The 18,368-nt window shown below is 38.9% G+C and overlaps 1 pseudogene; it reads right to left on the bottom strand.

Moving 5' to 3' along the window:
- Positions 1 to 1,155: 1,155 nt before the first annotated feature.
- On the bottom strand, positions 1,156 to 17,705 carry LOC105468954 (cell adhesion molecule-related/down-regulated by oncogenes-like; annotated as a pseudogene).
- Positions 17,706 to 18,368: the final 663 nt, after the last annotated feature.

Here is an 18,368-nt window from a genome sequence, read left to right as displayed (position 1 = left end):
TATCTTTTCTGATAGTAAAGTCTATGTGACAGTAGTTATCATGAGAAAAGATTTCGGGACATGGCATGGTGGCTCATGCCTGTAATCCCAGCACTTTTGGATGCTTAGGTGGTTTGACCAGTCAAGCTGAGAAGTTCGAGGTCAGCTTAGGCAACATGGTGAAACTCCATCTCCACAAAAAATAGAAAAATTAGACAGACATGATGGTGCACGCCTGTAATCTCAGCTACTGGGGAATCTCAGGGTGGACAATTTCCTGAGCCCAGGAGGCAGAGTTTGCATTGAGCCGGGATTGTGCCACTGACTCTCACCTGGGGGACAGAGTGAGATCCTGTCTCATACACACAAGAGAATATTAGTTCTGTCCTCTTGCTGGCTTGATGTCCTTCGGTTACATCTAGGCCAGAATGCTTGCTGAAATGCAAATGTGCCTATATTCCTACCTGCTTAACCTCATTATGGGATTTTGATAAACTACAAGAAATTAGTTATACTCCTCTCAATGTCTTCCAAAACGTAATTGATGTATTTGGTGCTCAATGTACGAATTGTTCCTCCCACAAATGCCTTGGATTCTAGTAAGGGTGAGTTCTTTGCATTTCTTTAACTTGCCACAATCATCCATACTTCTATTATTTTGTATAACATGACTACCTTGTCAGTGAAAACATAAATAAATGAAAGTAGTTTGAATCGCTGTGGCATTGCCCAGTAGAATTCATGATCCACAAATTGTATAACCCAGACATTCCACCTATCAGAAGATACTGTCAGGAAAGAAAATCTATTAAGTATTTGCATTAGGAGACATGTTCACAAAAATCAAAATACAAAAATCATTCCAAATGTACAACAGCAGAAAATGAATAAATATATTTTGTGATGCACCGTTTATCCAACTTTGGGTTATCCACCACAAACTCACTCTTGATTGTTTACATAAATAGATCTGGATCCTTCAAATACTTTTCCTTTGCCATGTGTTATGATGTCAATCTTTGTGAATAGAAAGCTTTGGAGAGAAATTCCAAAAAAGCGCTTCCAATCTGCTTTGGAAATGACACCTCTAGTGTCTGGCCCGGAGGGCATACAGGGATACACCAATGCCCAGATTGTGTAGTTCAGGCTGCTGCTGTAGCACCCACTTCCTGAAGTTCACTGGGGCCCACGAGAACTCAGCAGCCACGAGCTTCTCCTGATACTGCCCTTTTCCATATTTGCAGTGGAGCCCGTCTGGCATGACATTTCTTCATAAACAGCTTCACCAGTGGCCCAGAAGGCAAGTCTCTGGGGAGCTCTGAAGTGTGGATTTAAAGCAAGTTTTTCAAGAGCAACAGCACAGCGACTTCTAAACATTCAGTGAGGCTGAGGGGTGAGGGGAATCTTCATTGGCTCCTCCAACTTCACCCTGAAAACAATGGCAATTCCTTATATGTGCTCATCACATATTATTTAGACTTCTCCTTACATTCTACTAGACAATATTTCCTTGCTCAACTGCTGTTATAATTAATCATTCTTTATATTAACTTTCCCTATTCACATTACTGTATGTTTTCTCTGTCTTGATGGACCCTGAATCACCACTATTACCTCAGGATACAGAAAGGCCTCTAGGCCAGATGGGGGTGTTTCTAGATTATGAATGTCACATGATTAATGTGGCCAACAATTTTCTCATTTGTAACCTGTCAGGTTCTTTCCCTTACCCTCTTATACCTTTCCTTTGCTTTGGACTCACAGAATCAGGGATAAGTCAGTAACTTGACTAAAGGTTTCAGAAACACCAGCTTCTGAAAATGCTAACCTACTGACTACTTGATTTTCTTTATCTATTTCTAAAAACATTTTCTATACCATTTTTAAAAGTGTAGAGGTATACATTTGTTTGATTTTCTTTGAATAAAAATACTCTCTCTTAGAATACTGTGCATGTCTTTTCTTTTATGCAGTGTCTTTTCTTTCCCCTTGATCTCTAAGCCAGCCCAGGTAAATAAATACCTGAGTGTGTTTATGCAAACTGATGGGCTAATGCAAGAGCACAGGTTTCTTCCCCTGACCTGTTATTTTCTTTTCTCTGTTCCACACCTGCTAAGTCCCATTTCATCAAGTGTAAGTTTCAACATTTCTTTAGGGAATTCTTTCTTTAGCTCCTGGACTAGATTAGGTTATTTGTTGTATAGACTCAGAAAATCTTATACTTTTCTTTGTAAAACTCACAATGTAATATTGGGCTTCTTTTCTGGTTTTCAAATTACATGAAAAGAATTGTGTTTGTACCACACACAGGTATATTCCAATAAAGTACACAATGCTTAAGATATAACTGATATTCAATAATTATCTGTTTGAATAAAAAAATGCACAAAATAATTGATAAAAACACATGAAACTACTGTTTAAAAGGCTACCAAATTTATTCCTGTATTTCTGTTGATTTTGGCTACTGAATGCAACTAAAATTAATAGGGATATTGAGAAATATTATTTAATAAAGTTGTAAATTGGACTGCTTATCAAATCGATAGGCTCAGCAAATTTTCTTTAGCTCAGGCAAACTATTGATGGACACAGATCTTAACAGAATGGAAATGATACGGATAAAAAGACTGAAAATCTGTAAGGTTTTAGTAATTTCACTGATGGCATCCTACAGACACAGTTACCTGGAAACATGTCATTATCAGAATAGAAAGTAAGACTCACTTTTTGCTTCAGAAAATACAGAATACTCAGAAGCCTCACTACATTTTAATACAATTCCAAATTTATTTAGTTCTTTGAAATTTTAAAAATACATGTGCATTAAAATATCTTTATTATCAGAAATACCTATATTTTTTATCATATTAATTGTATATGAAGCCTTTCCTTAAGTATCAATTGAGAATTGGTTCCAGAACTCCCCACAGATACCAAAATTCTTGGATGCTAATAAGCCTCAGATGTCCTTACATAAAATGGCGAAGTATTTGTATGTAGCTTAAGCACATCCTCCAATGTACTTTAATTATCTCAAGATTACTTAAAATACTTAATGCAATGTAAATGGTATGTAAATAGTTGTTACACTGTATTATTTAGGGAATAATGACAAGCAAAAAAAAAAAAAATCTGCACATGTTGAGTACCAATGAAACCATCCGATATTTTTTTTCCTGAATATTTTTCATCCGTGGTGAGTTGAATCCATGGGTGCAGAACCCTATCACATGGAGGTCCAACTGTATATCAAATATCAAATTTCATGGTGTATTTTCTAGCATTTAATTTAATTACTGGCAATATGGCACATAACAAATACATCCAAAGTTTTTGACATGTAGTTTTTGAATTTATTTAAAGCAATCCAGTAATGCCTCCTTTAATGAGGATTGCTGAAAGCAAAGTCTAAAAAAGGCTGACGCCATCTATAAGCAGTAGGTCTAATCCAAAAGTGTAATGACAGATGGGTTGCATAATGGGTTATTTCAATGATAGGATTAATGCAAACATACAATTCTGTAGTCATTTATATTTTAATAGTATTACACTCTTTTAACCATCTTCATCTTGTATAGAATCTCATTGTATATTAGAGTACTACTGTTAGAGCAATAAGGAAGAGTGGATAAATACGGCCAGTTTTTTGTTATTGTTTTGTTTTGTTCTATTTTTGAGAAAGGCTCTCACTCTTTCTCCCAGGTTGGAGTGCAATGGTGAGATCACAGCTCACTGCAGCCTCAACCTCCCCAGATCAAGCAATCCTCCAACCTCAGCCTCCCAAATAGCTGGCTACAGGCTGCACCATCATGCCTGAGTAATTTTTTTTTTTTTGGAGAGACAGAGTCTCAATCTGTTGCCCAGTATTGTCTCAAACTCCTGGGCTCAAAAGATCCTCTTACCTTAACCTCAAAAATTGCTAGGACTATAGGCACAAGCCACCATGCCAGGCTTAAATACAGCCAATTAAACTGAAGTTTAAATTATTTGTGTTTCATTCTCTTTCATTATAAGAATAATCTGTGTCTTAAAATGTGTTCTTGAATATGAAATACTTTATGATTGCACCTTCATAAGAATAGTTCTTAATGTTTAAGAATAATTCATGAAAATATGAAAATTCATTCATAAAAAATGACTAGAATTAATAGAAGGAATACTAGATACAGGCAGTGGATAATCAAATTTTAAGTGCATTATCTTATTCTGTCCTCACAATTATGAGAGAAAGTGATCCTCCCACCTCAGCCTTTCAAAGTACTGGAAATAAAGGCATGAGAGACCATGCCTGGCCTAAATATTGCCAATAATTTAAACTTCAGGTTAATTGGCTGTTCTTATAAGCTTGTGAGAGAAATATATTTCTCTTATAATTGTGAAGACTGGATGAGATAATGCACATACAACCTCCACTGATAGGGTAGAATCTCCACCCCGGAACAGTAGGTCTAGGGTTGTTATGCCCAAGTTTCCCACTGGTTGTATCTCCCATCCCTCAAAGGATAAGACAAAACACTGGGGGACACCATCCCCCTACCTACCCCAGCACAGACTTGTTCAGTGTGTGTGAGTGCTAGAGAAGCCACTGTCAACTCCTTTGCAGTGATGCAGAGATTCATCTAGGAGGACTGACAGGCCAGAAAAAGTGAGAGCTTTGCTCAGTGCCTCACAGTAATGATTGATTTTGAATTGGTCATGAAAAGGTACATTCCCAAGGGCATTGTCAAAAACAATGGAGACCTTGGTTAGAAACATTAAAGAGAAGCTTGGAATCTTTAGCATGCTTTGTAGCAACAAATAAACTTCTGACAGCCAGTCAGAAGTTTACCAGAGAAAACCAGGCAAAGAGAAAGCCAAGAAAAGATGTCTTAGGGTCCCTAATTTCTGGAGCTCCGGATCTGTTAGACTGCACGTACTCTAGAGCAATCAAGGTGGAAATAGTCAAATTTGTAAGCATTCCCCAAGCTAACCACTGATTCGTCAATAAAGAGCCTTTAGCCCTACTGACTGAAGAGCTAAAGCACAAATTCTGAGTGAACACTGGGTGAACAATAAATTATTCTATTCCAGGGAGTGATTCCTAGAAGCTAGACTTAAAAATAAATTCACAATCATCTCTTGTGATCTGGAAACCTGACCAAGGACTGCCTTAGCAGTAACCAGAGAGAGGACCTCTGAGCTGTTAGTCCACTGAATGTGGGATGTAACTGTAAACTTCCTGACCAGTGAAAGCTGTCTCCAAGCCACACATACATTCAATGATAAAGGATAAAATCTAACTGGGAGGGTTAGTCCCAACTTTTGAAATACAGAGTTTGGTAGAAATAGAGATAAGCAAATATGGATATTCCTGACTTTAATGTTTAACTGAATTTATGGCAAATATTTATCATCAAGAATATGTTCACCTCAGAAGCCAAAAGAGTACCTACTCTCAAATGAAATTTGCATATATATATGTGTGTGTATATATATATATATTTCAAAGTAGTCATTTATATATTTTTTTAGTTTGTAAGCTAATTTTCCAAGCACTGTTCTTTTATCTGTGAAGTATGTGTGTGTGTGTGTGTGTGTATGTGTATATATATATATTCTAGTGAAGTATAAACCAAAGTACTTTCCACATAAGTGACTTGCAGATAATTTTATACAATATATATTTTTAAATTTCAAGTTTCATTTTAGATGCAGGGGGTATATGTGCATATTCGTTACATGGAAGTATTGCATGATGCTGACGTTTGAATACAGATCCTGTCACCCTGGTAGTCAGCATAGTACTCAATAGGTAGTTTTTAAAAAACGTATTATTATTATTTATTAATGTGGAGAAGAGCCTTCTAAAGGCAGCTGCAAATGTCCTTGTCATGCAGAGGCAGCAGTGGTCAGGAGCTCTGCTGACCAATGCTTTAGGTGCCTATTTACAAGCATGACATTCTGAAAAACATGGCAGGAAACTTCAGGAAAAAAAAAAAAAAGAAAATGCTTTTCTTCCAAAGTAGGTATATTCTGACACTCACATCTTCAGGCTGTTGCCCCTGTTGGAAGTGAGAGGATGGCTGGTTTCTGGCAGTGTGAACCATGTGCACGCTCCTAGGCTCATGGAGCAGACTGAAGAACTCCCTCCAAGACAAGCTTCCCACAGCCCTCCCCTTTTTTTCTTCAGAAAATGTGTATCTTTCTTTTCAAGACACCACTTAAAGTCTATTTTGTTCCTACTCCTAGAAACAGTCAAAAAGAGCCCCATACTGGTCATTTTATAAATTAATGTAATTTTAAAGCAGTGAGACATTAAGGCATTATTTGTCTCTCTGGCCTTGTTCCTTTTCTGCATACTGCAATCATTCAAGGACACCTTACAGTCTACCATGTCCATGACACCACTTATGACTAGTGCCTAGAAGACTGAATATCACTTGTGCCCACGTGCAGATAGAGAGAAAGCCATCCGGTCACATTACCACTTTTGTGGAAGGCACTCTTATAAAACTCATCAGCCAGGTCTGCTATTATAAACACTGGGTCAAAACTGTGGTTGACTTCAAAGTGTTCTCAGAAAGTCTGATAATACACTATTAAAATACAATTTTCCATCTGAAAACCTGAGTGGTGGCAACCTTCAATTGGCCCCTGCATTTCCTCTGAGCTGAAGCCTCCAAGAGATGGGATCCTTTGCAAAAGAAGTTCTAACTGCCACTACGGTTGTTAGAAAACATGAAATAATCCCTCTGCTCTCCAGGTTACTGAAAGCTATGCAAAACAAGATTGTTTCTTACTGACAGGGAGGAAAAAAATGGGTAAGAAAACTTTCAAGGCATAAATAATATAAAAGGCCACACATTTTAAGATACATTCATATGACATTATACTATAAATAAATAATGATTATCTCTGATTTGAATTAAAGTCCTTCACACAGTTCATTCACAGGCCTGTTTTGTGCAGTTACTTACAGGATTGAAGTCAGAACATTACTGGTTGGTTGCACATCCTCCGGTTTCCTGGGGCTGCTGGAGGACCCCTGAGTGACTGCCCAAAGGAACACCAGTAGGAGGCCATGTTGTCTTTTCAGCACAGTCCTCTGAGATAGGTGGCAAAATAAGAGGATTCCAATGTAAAGTGTTGCTGTCCATTTCTGAAGAGACACAACTGTCTCCTCTGATGAACTCTTCTGGATCTTCTATGTGATTAGAGCTGACATTGTTTCTATTATCCTGGCAGCAAGTATGCTGAGTAGAGATTGGTTCCACGTTGTTCTTGATGCTCTCCTGAGGTAATTGGCCACAATCAGGGACACAGAAGCCAGGCACATGGGCATCTTCATTTGACTGAGGGGCCTGATTCCCACACCTTACTGAGGACAAGGTGCCACCCTAGAGACCACAGGAAGAGGGATACTGCTGAAATTGCTATTAGTTTTGATGAAACAGCTATTGTTGTTTCAACAATTTTGACAGTTAACACATTCCAGAGGGTCAATCTGAGGTACCACTATGTACATTCCACCACCGTTCACTAGATAATGAGGCTGTTAAAAATCCACGTGTCCTGATTAGAGAGTTGATGTGCCCAGAGTAAAGTCCTCCATTTAAGCTCCCATTCACAATTACATTGATTCCATTGAGGACCTTATGGTGAAGGTGGGAACAGCCACTGCTGACTGTCATGGCTCAGGAAGCCTCAATGAACATTTCCATTTATCTCATTTGCTCCTGAGACAGTGGTGTATTCCACCATCTGCCCATTAATATCTGATCCCTGGTAGAGATATGCCAGTGGGTCATATTTCTGTATGGTATTCTACTGGTGATTCTTCCACAGGCACATTGCAATAAAAAGCCACAAAAATAAGGACCATGACACCCAGCATACGGTCAAGGATCAGATACAACATGTCACTGCTTCTGGCAGGGCTGGTTGCAGGCCTCACGTTTCCTTCATTTCTGAGGAATTCAGAGGGATACTCAAGCCTTTCGGATACTCAGAAACGCCAGGAACACGTTTTACTGTAGTCTTGCAGATCTTCACATTGCTAAACTTACTCTTCTCCTTCACTGAAGTACTGCATTTTAATGCCATAGGAAGTTTCTGACAGCAGATGGCCAATCATGTGCCACTCCTTTGAGTCTCCTACTACATCCCTCTTGTAATCACTGTCATTGTCACTATCTGATGGTTGGCAATAGATATAAAAGAATGGAAGTGTTACTGTTACTTCATGGAATGTATGTCCACTTTAGCACTATCTGGGTAACACTGACAGCCTCTGTGTATGCAATGTGAGTTCCATTACTGGATGGTTGAAAAAATGACTGGGGAACCCAGCCACCTGATAAGGACAAGACTCTGGACTCCTAAAACTCCCTTCCTAATGATGGATAGCAATGACTTTCAATTTGTATGTTGAACCCGTTTCTAAACTATGAACTTCCATGGATATTTTGGAAGCAAGGATATCTTCAGTTGCCACTAGTCAATCACTGGTCCTCATCCTTTTATATTTAACTTTGAAGGCAGTGATTGGAGAAACCCAATTTTCCAGAAGAATCCAAGTGACATAGAGCAATGTCTCTGATGCATTGGAGATAGCAAGGCCATCTGGTGCCTCTGGAACTTCGCTGTGCCTTCAAGAATCTGTAAGTACCACTCCAAAATTGTTTGCAGCTTCTGAAACAACAGGATACTTAGGGATGCCCATGGGTGGAGAGAATGCCTGGGTGTTTTTTGTCAATGCTCTTTTTTCTTTGCTGGTTCAGAAGGTAAGCATGACAGTTTGTCCTTCACCTGCTCCACTTCTTGCTACCAGCAAGACTTTGTAAAGACTAGATGGCCCTAGTTCAGCTAAATGGAGCTCATTTTCACTCCCTGGGACTTGAACTGTATGTTAAATTCCTACTAAACCAACCCCATTGTTCAGCTTTTGATATGTCATAAAATACCCATTAATGGATAGCCCACCATTCCCACCTGCCCTCCACATCAGCTTGTACGTATCTGGTGTGTGGGTCTGTCAGGGGATCAGTATGATGCGGGCGACAGGAACAGCGATGCCATTAACATTTTTCTCTGATGCTGATTCCACTGCACTGGGATGTACCTTAACTGGACATGAGCTCAATCCAGTTTCTGAACCATCCCTTTTATTTCTTTCATTATTCTGAGTAGCAGCAGAAAGTATGACTGTTTCCACTTCTGTATTTGTTTCAGAAGGAACGACCATGAGAGATGCTTCTCCCTGCGTGGTACTGTGTCCATCTGGAGCTTCCTGTATGTGTTTCCCCACATGTTTCTGAGTCACATCCTAAATATGGAGAGAGCTTGAGTCAACTTGGGACATGAGGAAGTAGCCAGGCTTCAGGTCCAAGATTGCAGACCTTGATAAGTGTGACTTTTGGGACTTAGGTCTAAGGACTTACGCAAGATGGCTGGATATTAACCCATAGCTGTCATAACCAAGGAATGACCGAAACTGGCAGCCCACTGGCATGGCAGGACAGAATGACAAAGTCTCCACCTATCACCTTTGCACTTGCTGGTGCCATGATTATAACTGGTTTGAATCCATTGTCTTTTTCAATTTCAAGTCTTCCAGTAGACTGCATAAATCCAATCCTATTATCTGCTAAACACTGATACAGCACAGTATCTTCCATAATAACCCCACTGACTTTCAGTCAATTTCTTGCAATTAGATGTCATGGGGAAGGATGAATAGGCTGTGCAATATAAAACCAGGTACGGTTGGCAGGTGGGTTTCCATGAATATGACAGGTAACATGTACTGTGCACTAGAGACACTACCTGATCCTGTAGTCCTTTAGAAATGGGAGCATATTCAAGCACATTAACCATGTATGTTACATATTTCACATCTCCAGTCTTGTTTCCCACCATGCAGGAATAGTTTCCAGAGTCCACTGGGTCAATGCTATCTGTGGCAACATAAGAATACAACCTTCTCCAGTTGCTTCCTGGGGCAATATCCTGCTTGTCCTTTAGCCAACACACTTGAGGAGCTGAGACCCCACTAACCACACACTCCAATGTTAGAGGAATATGTGAAAAAACAACTAATACCTGTTAACAAGCAGGATGAAGAATGTCAAAATCATCTGAAGAAAGGTGACTCACAAGGAGCTTTTGGCCAATGGGTTCAACTTTTAATTCATGTGTGACAGGATTATAAGCCGCATATTTGTATGATTTCTTGTCCTCTAAGGATACGTTCAAAATTTAAAGATGTCTCGATGGAAGGATTAAGTAATTCTTTGTGGAATGCTTCAGCCACTTTCCCTGGATTTTAGAGCACACCTCAGCTTCGGGGTTACTCTCTGGTTCACTGCAGCCAATGAAAACAGCACTTTTTTCTTCTGCTGTAATAACATGCTTTGTGGGTGAACCAAAATCACCAAGAACTGCTGTGGATACTGTTACAGGGCCACTTACAACAACATCGACCTATCGTTGAAAATGCATTGGTAGTAACCCAAAAGGGAGGAGTTAAGAGAAAAAAATTGCCAAAGTCCCCTGATGAATCTTAATATATTCCATGTTTCTCTTCTATTTTTTACATTATGCGACCTTGAGATATGAGTGGTCACAGGTTTAGCAGAACAATAGAGTTCTATAGGTCCACTAAGTTTCTGGACGGCAGAGAGTGGCTCAGAAATGAAATAAGGTGCCACGTCTGAACTAATAGAAGAGCAGGGAATCATAAGAGTAACATACAGTGTCCATAAAAGGCCAAGATCTGGATGCAAGCACCAGATTACAGAAGCAGGCAGGGCAGACTTCCAGAGTAAAACCCAGGCCTTGGTTCATTTTCCAAAATACTGCAGTCCGGGTAATCAAACACATTCTTTAACCTTGACTCCTTCCTCTTTACTAAAGACTTTGATAAGGGACAGTCTTCATGTTGTCCACAGGGTGTCTCCCAATATGAGAGTAACAGCTGGCTTACATCTTCAGTGATTCAAGTCTGCAACGTGTATACGCTTGTACTTGGGAGGGAAAGCAGAGAAGCCACTTTCTGTACCTAGCCTGGAGTTCACTTCAGTGCTGTAAGCATCATCGCAGTCCTGCTTGTAACAAAGTCCGGTCTAGCAATCTGCCTTTGAGTTGAGCTTTTCTCTTACAAGATAAGCTGTTAAGTCATGCCTTGATTTCAGGTCTCTCCACGGGGCGAGCTAAGCAACTAGAGCTCCTGCGTGGCAGCCAGCTGGGAAAGCCATCCCTATGTCACGCCCTTCCGCGTGCGGCAGCCGCTGTGGTGGCGGCTGAGATCTGAAAGGGGCGCCTCCAGGCCCGCCACACGGCAGAGGAGGGTGTGGTGCTTCGCACACCAGGGCAGAAGCGCTGGGTAGCGCAGGCAGGTGCGGGGGTCCCAGGTCTCCTCGCACCGACAGGGCAGGTAACTCGGTGGGCACAAGGTCTACCAGGAGCAGAAGAGGAGCAGGAGGAGAGATCCGGAGAGAGACAGGCGAGACAGGCTGTAGAGACCGCCCCCAAGAGGTAGTTTTTTAACCCATCCCTCTCCCTCCACCCTCAAGTAGTCCCGAGTCTATGTTTCCCATACTGATGCCTATGTGTGTTCAGTGCTTAGCTCCCGCATGTAAGTAAGAATACATAGCATTTGGTTTTCTGATGCTGCATTAATTGGCTTAGGATTACAGCCTCCAGCTCCATCTACATTTCTGTAAAGGACATGATTTCATTCTTTTTTATGGCTGTGTAGTATTCCATGGTGTATATGTACCACATTTTATTTATACAGTGTGCCATTGACGGACACCTGGGTTGATTATGTCTTTGTTATTGTGAATAGTGCTGCCATGAACATAGGAGTGCATGTGTAGCTTTAGTAGAATGATTTTTTTTCTTTTGAGCATATACTAAGTAATGGGATAATTGTATCAAATGGTAGTTCTGTGTTAAGTTCTTTGAGAAATCTCCAGACTGCTTTCCATTGTAGGTGGACTACTTTACATTTCCACCTGCAGTGTATAATAATCTTATGCTATCTTTAGTTTACAAAATTTCTACTAGACTCAGCTCAGGGCTGCAGCCCTGACTGCAGCAGGTGCTGGGGCTTCCCTAAGTAGATACTGTGCACAGGTAAAGAGAGAGCTCAGATCCCAGGGTTGGGAGAAGAGAAGCAGAGGAAGGAGTTAAGGAGAGGGCCACATTTGGATGCCCTGAGGAGGGCTGATAGGCAGATGTAAGGAAGGTGGCACTGTGCTAGTCACTGGTGACATCCTCCTAGTTCCAAAGTCTTCTGGAAAGCATGAAGCCTCACAATTCCCAAACAGGCTGCCGTTCTGGAGGGCACAGGGCTACTATTCTTCCCAGCTTGACTCTCTTTTCTCCCAATAAACATGGGACTCTGAAGCCAGGAGTCAGAAAGAATTATCTTCTACCAATGCAAACTGTAAACCTTCAATTTGTGATTAAATCACACACACATGTGCAGGCACACACACGAGTCTTTCTGTGTAATAAATTGTCCTTAGTTAACACTAGGCAGATCTGTGATCGGTGATCATCTCTGCCCTCCTGGGTAACAAGAATAGTGAATTGATTGGTAAAATTTTTACTCCTGGAAACTAGTGTAAAAACTGGTTCCTAATAAATTTTGCAGTATGAAAATATACTATCACGAAGCAGACCCATGGTTAACAACTTTGTAAAACCAAGATATATCCCCTCGATAAAATACTTGATTGCTAATGTGTTGGCTGCTGGATTTCTCACAACAGAGAATCATTTTCAGAGTTCTTCTTCCCTGCTAAGAAAACATTTTTCTTTTGTCTCCTGGCCTCTATATGTCTGAGGATCCCTTTGCTATGTCATCTGGTAACTTTTCGTTTTATTTTTTCCATTTATAGTTTTGGACCAGCCCATGTCATATTTTCCTCCCATTCCTCCCTATAAAGCTATGAATTTTGTATATAAAAAAAGAAAACGGCAAGAAGAGAGGAAGAGGATATCAGTGAAGAGGATGTCATGCTGGACACTGTGTTGTTCTTGGCACACACTGCACACAATCGTCACTGCAAACTGCAGGGTGGGTTTTATTCTCACATTTTTCTTTGATCTATCTAATAATGGAAGGGGAGAGTAACACTATCAGCGTACCTCCTCCAGTAAAATGCAGATTTTTTTTTTTTTTTGAGACAGGGTCTTGCTCTGTTGCCCAGGCTGGAGTGTAGTGGTGCAATCATAGTTCATTGTAACCTCAAACTTCTGAGCTCAAGGGATCCTCCAACATCTGCCTCCCAAAGCACTAAAATTATTTGCTCAGCTATTGCTGGATCTGAGGACCAATTCTACCCTTATATATGCAAATTTTTTCCATAGCTTTACTTATACATTTAGTTAAACATTTTCCAAATTAAAACATCTTAAAGCTAAATAAAGTCCTATTTAATTTTCTATTATTTTATGTTACATTTTAACAGCAAATCAATATGAGTTGCAGTTAAAAACATAACATAAAATAATAGAAAATTAAGTTAAACTGCAACTCAATATGATTTGCAGTTAAAATGTAACATAAAATAATAGAAAATTAAATATAGTTATCTAAATAAACATTAAACAGAAACAATAAAATATCCTTAAAAGAACAGTATTCCTATAATTTTCTTTCTTAATTTTTAAACAACAGAATAAAACAGATAAACTTCACAATTTAACTGAAAACTGATTTACAAATTATCTGAAAACACTAAGCAAAGCCACTAAAACTTTTTCCAGCCACAGTTGTGACAGCCAGCCTTGAACAGCTTTGGAGTAACCAACACGTGTTTTGTCTATTCTCAGGTTAGAGCAGCAGGACCCTCAGCTGCCAACCAGTGGGACATGACAATGCCAAGAAGTCTGGGCCACAGATCAGGCCATTGCCCTGAAAATTTGCTGTAGCTGCTTTGGAGCTAGAAACCAGGTTCCCAACACTACCCATGGGCAGAGGGCTTAGGTACCTGGTCAGTTACCTCTCTCACCCCTCTCACTCCTGCATCAAGCAAGGAAATAACCAGGAATCTCAGTCACAGGAGGGCTGCTGTGTATAGACGTCTGTTTGTGGCAGGGGTTCAAGGTGTTCACGCTGCAGAAGGCAAGCTGGATTCGCCCTCCACTCCCACATCTACCCAATCAAGGGCTCTGGTTCCTTTCATAAACCTGCCTCTAGTCTTTACCACCTTTCCCTTTTCCTATCTCCTTTCTAATTGCTAGTGAGACTGTGCTGAACCTGCCTGTCTGATCCCTGGACATTACATCCCCATTCTCCAGGCCTCTATTCACCACCAAAATAACATGGTACAAAAATAACATGGTATAAAAATAGACATACAGACCAATGGAACAGAATAGAGAACCCAGAAATGAACCCAAATATTTACAGCCAACTGACCTTTGACAAAGCAAACAAAATTATAAAGTGGGGAAAGGACACCCTATTCAACAAATGGTCCTGGGGTAATTGACAAGCCACATGTAGGAGAATGAAACTGGATCCTCAACTTATATAAAAATCAACTCAAGATGAATCAAAGACTTAAATCTAAGACTTGGAACTACACAAATTCTAGAATATAACATTGGAAAAACCTTTCTAGATGTTGGCTTAGGCAAGGATTTCATGACCAAGAACCCAAAAGCAAATGCAATAAAAACAAAGATAAATAGCTGGGACTTAACTAAAGAAATTTTGCATGGCAAAAAGGATGGTCAGCAGAGTAAACAGACAACCCACACAGTGGGGGAAAATCTTCACAATCTATACATCTGTAAAAGGACTAATATCCAGAATCTACAATGAACTCAAACAAATTAGCAAGAAAGAAAAAAAAATCTTAACAAAAAGTGGGCTAAAGACATGAATAGACAATTTTCAAAAGAAGATAAACAAATGGCAAACAAACATAAGCAAAAACGCTCAACATCACTAATAAGGAAAATGGAAATCAAAACCACAATGTGCTACCACCTTACTCCTGCAAAAATGGCCATAATCAAAAAATTTTAAAAAAAGATGTTGCCATGGATGCAGTAAAGAGGGAACACTTCTACACTGCTGGTGGGAATGTACACTAGTACAACCACTATGGAAAACAGTGTGGAGATTCCTTAAATAACTAAAATAGAACTACCATTTGATCAAGCAATCCCACCACTTGGTATCTACTCAGAGGAAAATAAGTCACTATAGGAAAAAGATATTTGCACACACATGTTTATAGCAACACAATTTGCAACAGCAAAAATGTGGAACCAACCCAAATGCCCATCAGTCAACAAGTGGCATAGATAGATATTGTGACATAGATAGACAGATAGATAGATAGATAGATAGATAGATAGATAGATAGATAGACAGACAGACAGACAGACAGAGGAAGGAGTTCTCAGCTATAAAAAGGAATGAATTTGGCATTTGTAGTGACCTGGATGAGATTGGAGACTGTTATTCTAAGTAAAGTAACTGAGGAATATAAAAACAAACATCGTATGCTCTAACTCATAAGTGGGAGCTAAGTTATGAGGATGCAAAGGCATGAGAATGACACAGTGCACTTTGGGGACTCAAGGGGAAAGGATGGGAAGTGGGTGAAGAATTAAAGAACTGCAAATTGGATGCAATGTATACTGCTCGGGTGATGGGTGCACCAAAATCTCACAACTCATGTAACCAAACACCACCTGTTCCCCAATAGCCTATGGAAATAAAAACATATTCCAAAAAAAAAAAAAAAAAAAAAAACTGTTCTCAAATTTTTCTCAGTCTGTAAAGAGGCAGATCCCCAGCAGGTGGTTTCATTGTGGTTCTTCCTGTTGGGGGCTGCAGGTAACTTGGAACCACTCAATTTACTTAAATCTGAGCTGTGTCCACTCACTATATTCTTCATTTGGTGCATAGATCATAGACCGCTTAAGACAGAGAAGGACCTTCTCACTCTGGATTAGCATAGTCCTGAGGTACCTGTCAAAATCTGATATCCAGAATTCCTTTAACTGGGCAATATCATACCTAGTAATCTTTCAGAGATAATTTCACACAGACAAGGGCATATACAAAATAATGTATTTTGTAGCATTATTTTCAATAGCTAAATAAATAGCGTATAAACTGAATATTTTATGACATGAGTAATAACAATAAAAATACTATATACTATTCAACACCATTATATAAGTGAAGATATTAGCAAATATTGATGTAGCCTATTTTATCTTGTGTGTTTTTAATGAAGTGATTTATTAACATTTTAGATCCAATTCATGCACCTGGCCACAACCACCACTATAGAACAATTCATACTACTGAAGAATATAAAATTACATATAAAAATGTACTGATATTAGGCACACAGTGAATAATCTAAGAAATCAAAATTTTAATTTATTAGCATTAAAATAAAAATATTAATTAAAATGTACATTGATTGAATTATGAATGACATTTTCAGGACATTCTTTCCTTATGGGATGCTACATAGTAAATCTAGAATAAAACCATATTTATATTTTTAAATACTTTTGTAATATGTCAATCTGGCTAAATTACAAGAATGTAAGAGAGGAAAGCAGCCATTTTGTAGACTAGACACACTTCTCCCAGTTATTCAAGCAAATACTAACCTAGGTTGCTACTGTGAAGAGATTTTGTAGATGCAATTAAAATTCCTAATCTTGACTCTAATCTATGGAAATTATCTACTTGGATCTAATTTAATGGCTGGCTGTTAAAGGAAGTTTTAGGCATTCCTTGAATAAAACTGCAAACAGAAAAATTTCTACATTGATCCTGACTGCCTGTGGACAATATCTTTGTCCTGTGCCAGTTACATTTCTGCCTGCTCCAGTTTTTTTGTTTGTTTGCTGCTTTTCCCAGAACGACTGCCTTACTGATCTCCAACTTGCATAGTCAGTCTCCATAGTAATATGTCATTATTTTCTTTATTCTCCCTCCCTCCCTCCTACCGGTTCTGGTTCTCCAGTTGAACTCTGACTGATACAAGACTAATAGATTTATTTATTTTCACTATTAAGATAGTTTTATATAATTTCTTCATTACTCTGCATATCATTCTTTGGCAGACTAAGCTAATCTCACTAATATAATTTATATTCACTTCAAAAAATAACATAAGTGGACTTTCTTTTGTTTTCTAGGGAAGAACTTGAATAAATGGCAAATCCTCACATCCTTGGTAAATGATATTGTTATTTGGAACTAAGAAATGTTTTTCTGGAAATTATTATTTAGAACTAACAAATGTTTTCAGCCATCTCTGATAGGTGAAGGGACTTAATGGCAGATAATTTATAGGGCATTTGGTTATGAAAATTGAACTCAAAGATATTAGTCTTATATTTGATTTTTATTATTTGAATTTTCAGAAAATGGTTAATGTCTGTGGTTAGGGATTTGTTTGTTCTACAGATGCATTAGTAATCCTCTATTAAATAATTTAAACAGAATTGTCATTGGTCTCTTGATCTCATACTGCTCAGTTATATAATATCTTGAGAAGAAATACACTTTATACACTTTTCTGGGGAGATAAGACCCCATTATTCATGTATGTATATGTATGCATGTATCTTTTTTCTTTTTGCAATGAATGTTACTCTGTATCCTGACAAAGCTAATAGCCATATCCTCCTACTTGGAGATTTGCGAAGTGTGAATGTTGGACATTATCCTCAAGATCTGCCATGTACAACTCCAAGATCCAAGTGTTCTCTTCAATGAGAATTCAGATGTTCTCAATGTCTCACTTTTGGCAGACATTACTTGGAGATGAGAGACTCTTGAAATTGGGCTTTTGGTGTCTGTAATTATGACTAGAAAGGGAAGAATAGGAATAATGAGATAAATTATGTGGAGATATTCTCTCCTTAGATTGTTAAAGAGAACTTTCACTACAATCTATTTACCACTTCCTCACTTTTATTTCAATATGTGCCACAGTCTTTCAGTCAGAAGAATTTCTGGTTAATGGAAATGGAACTGTGAACTTTGTTAATATTGTTCAGTTCCCTTTTATATAGCACTCCTTCTCTTTGTCAGGCCTGTCTTTTACTGCAGTCATTTCTGACCAGAAACAAATCAGGAAATTGTCCATCTACGGAGTAACAGAAGTACCTGAAAGAGCCCTTCTACTGTGTGTGTCTTCTCACATAAGATGCATGGCTTATATCTGATTAAGTTCCTTCCAGTTTAATGAAAGCACATTTACTATAATACTATTGGACATTTTTGGACATACTTATACTTTTATTTTATTTTATCGAAACAGAGTCTTGCTCTGTTGGAGGCTGGAGTGCAGTTGCACAATCTCGGCTTACTAGAACCTCTGCCTTCTGTATTCAAGTGATTT

This window comes from Macaca nemestrina, chromosome 12, assembly GCF_043159975.1.
Source record: "Macaca nemestrina isolate mMacNem1 chromosome 12, mMacNem.hap1, whole genome shotgun sequence".
Lineage (NCBI taxonomy): Eukaryota > Metazoa > Chordata > Mammalia > Primates > Cercopithecidae > Macaca > Macaca nemestrina.
The sequence above is the reverse complement of the archived record's forward strand: the minus strand, read 5'-3'. Positions and strand labels throughout refer to the sequence as shown.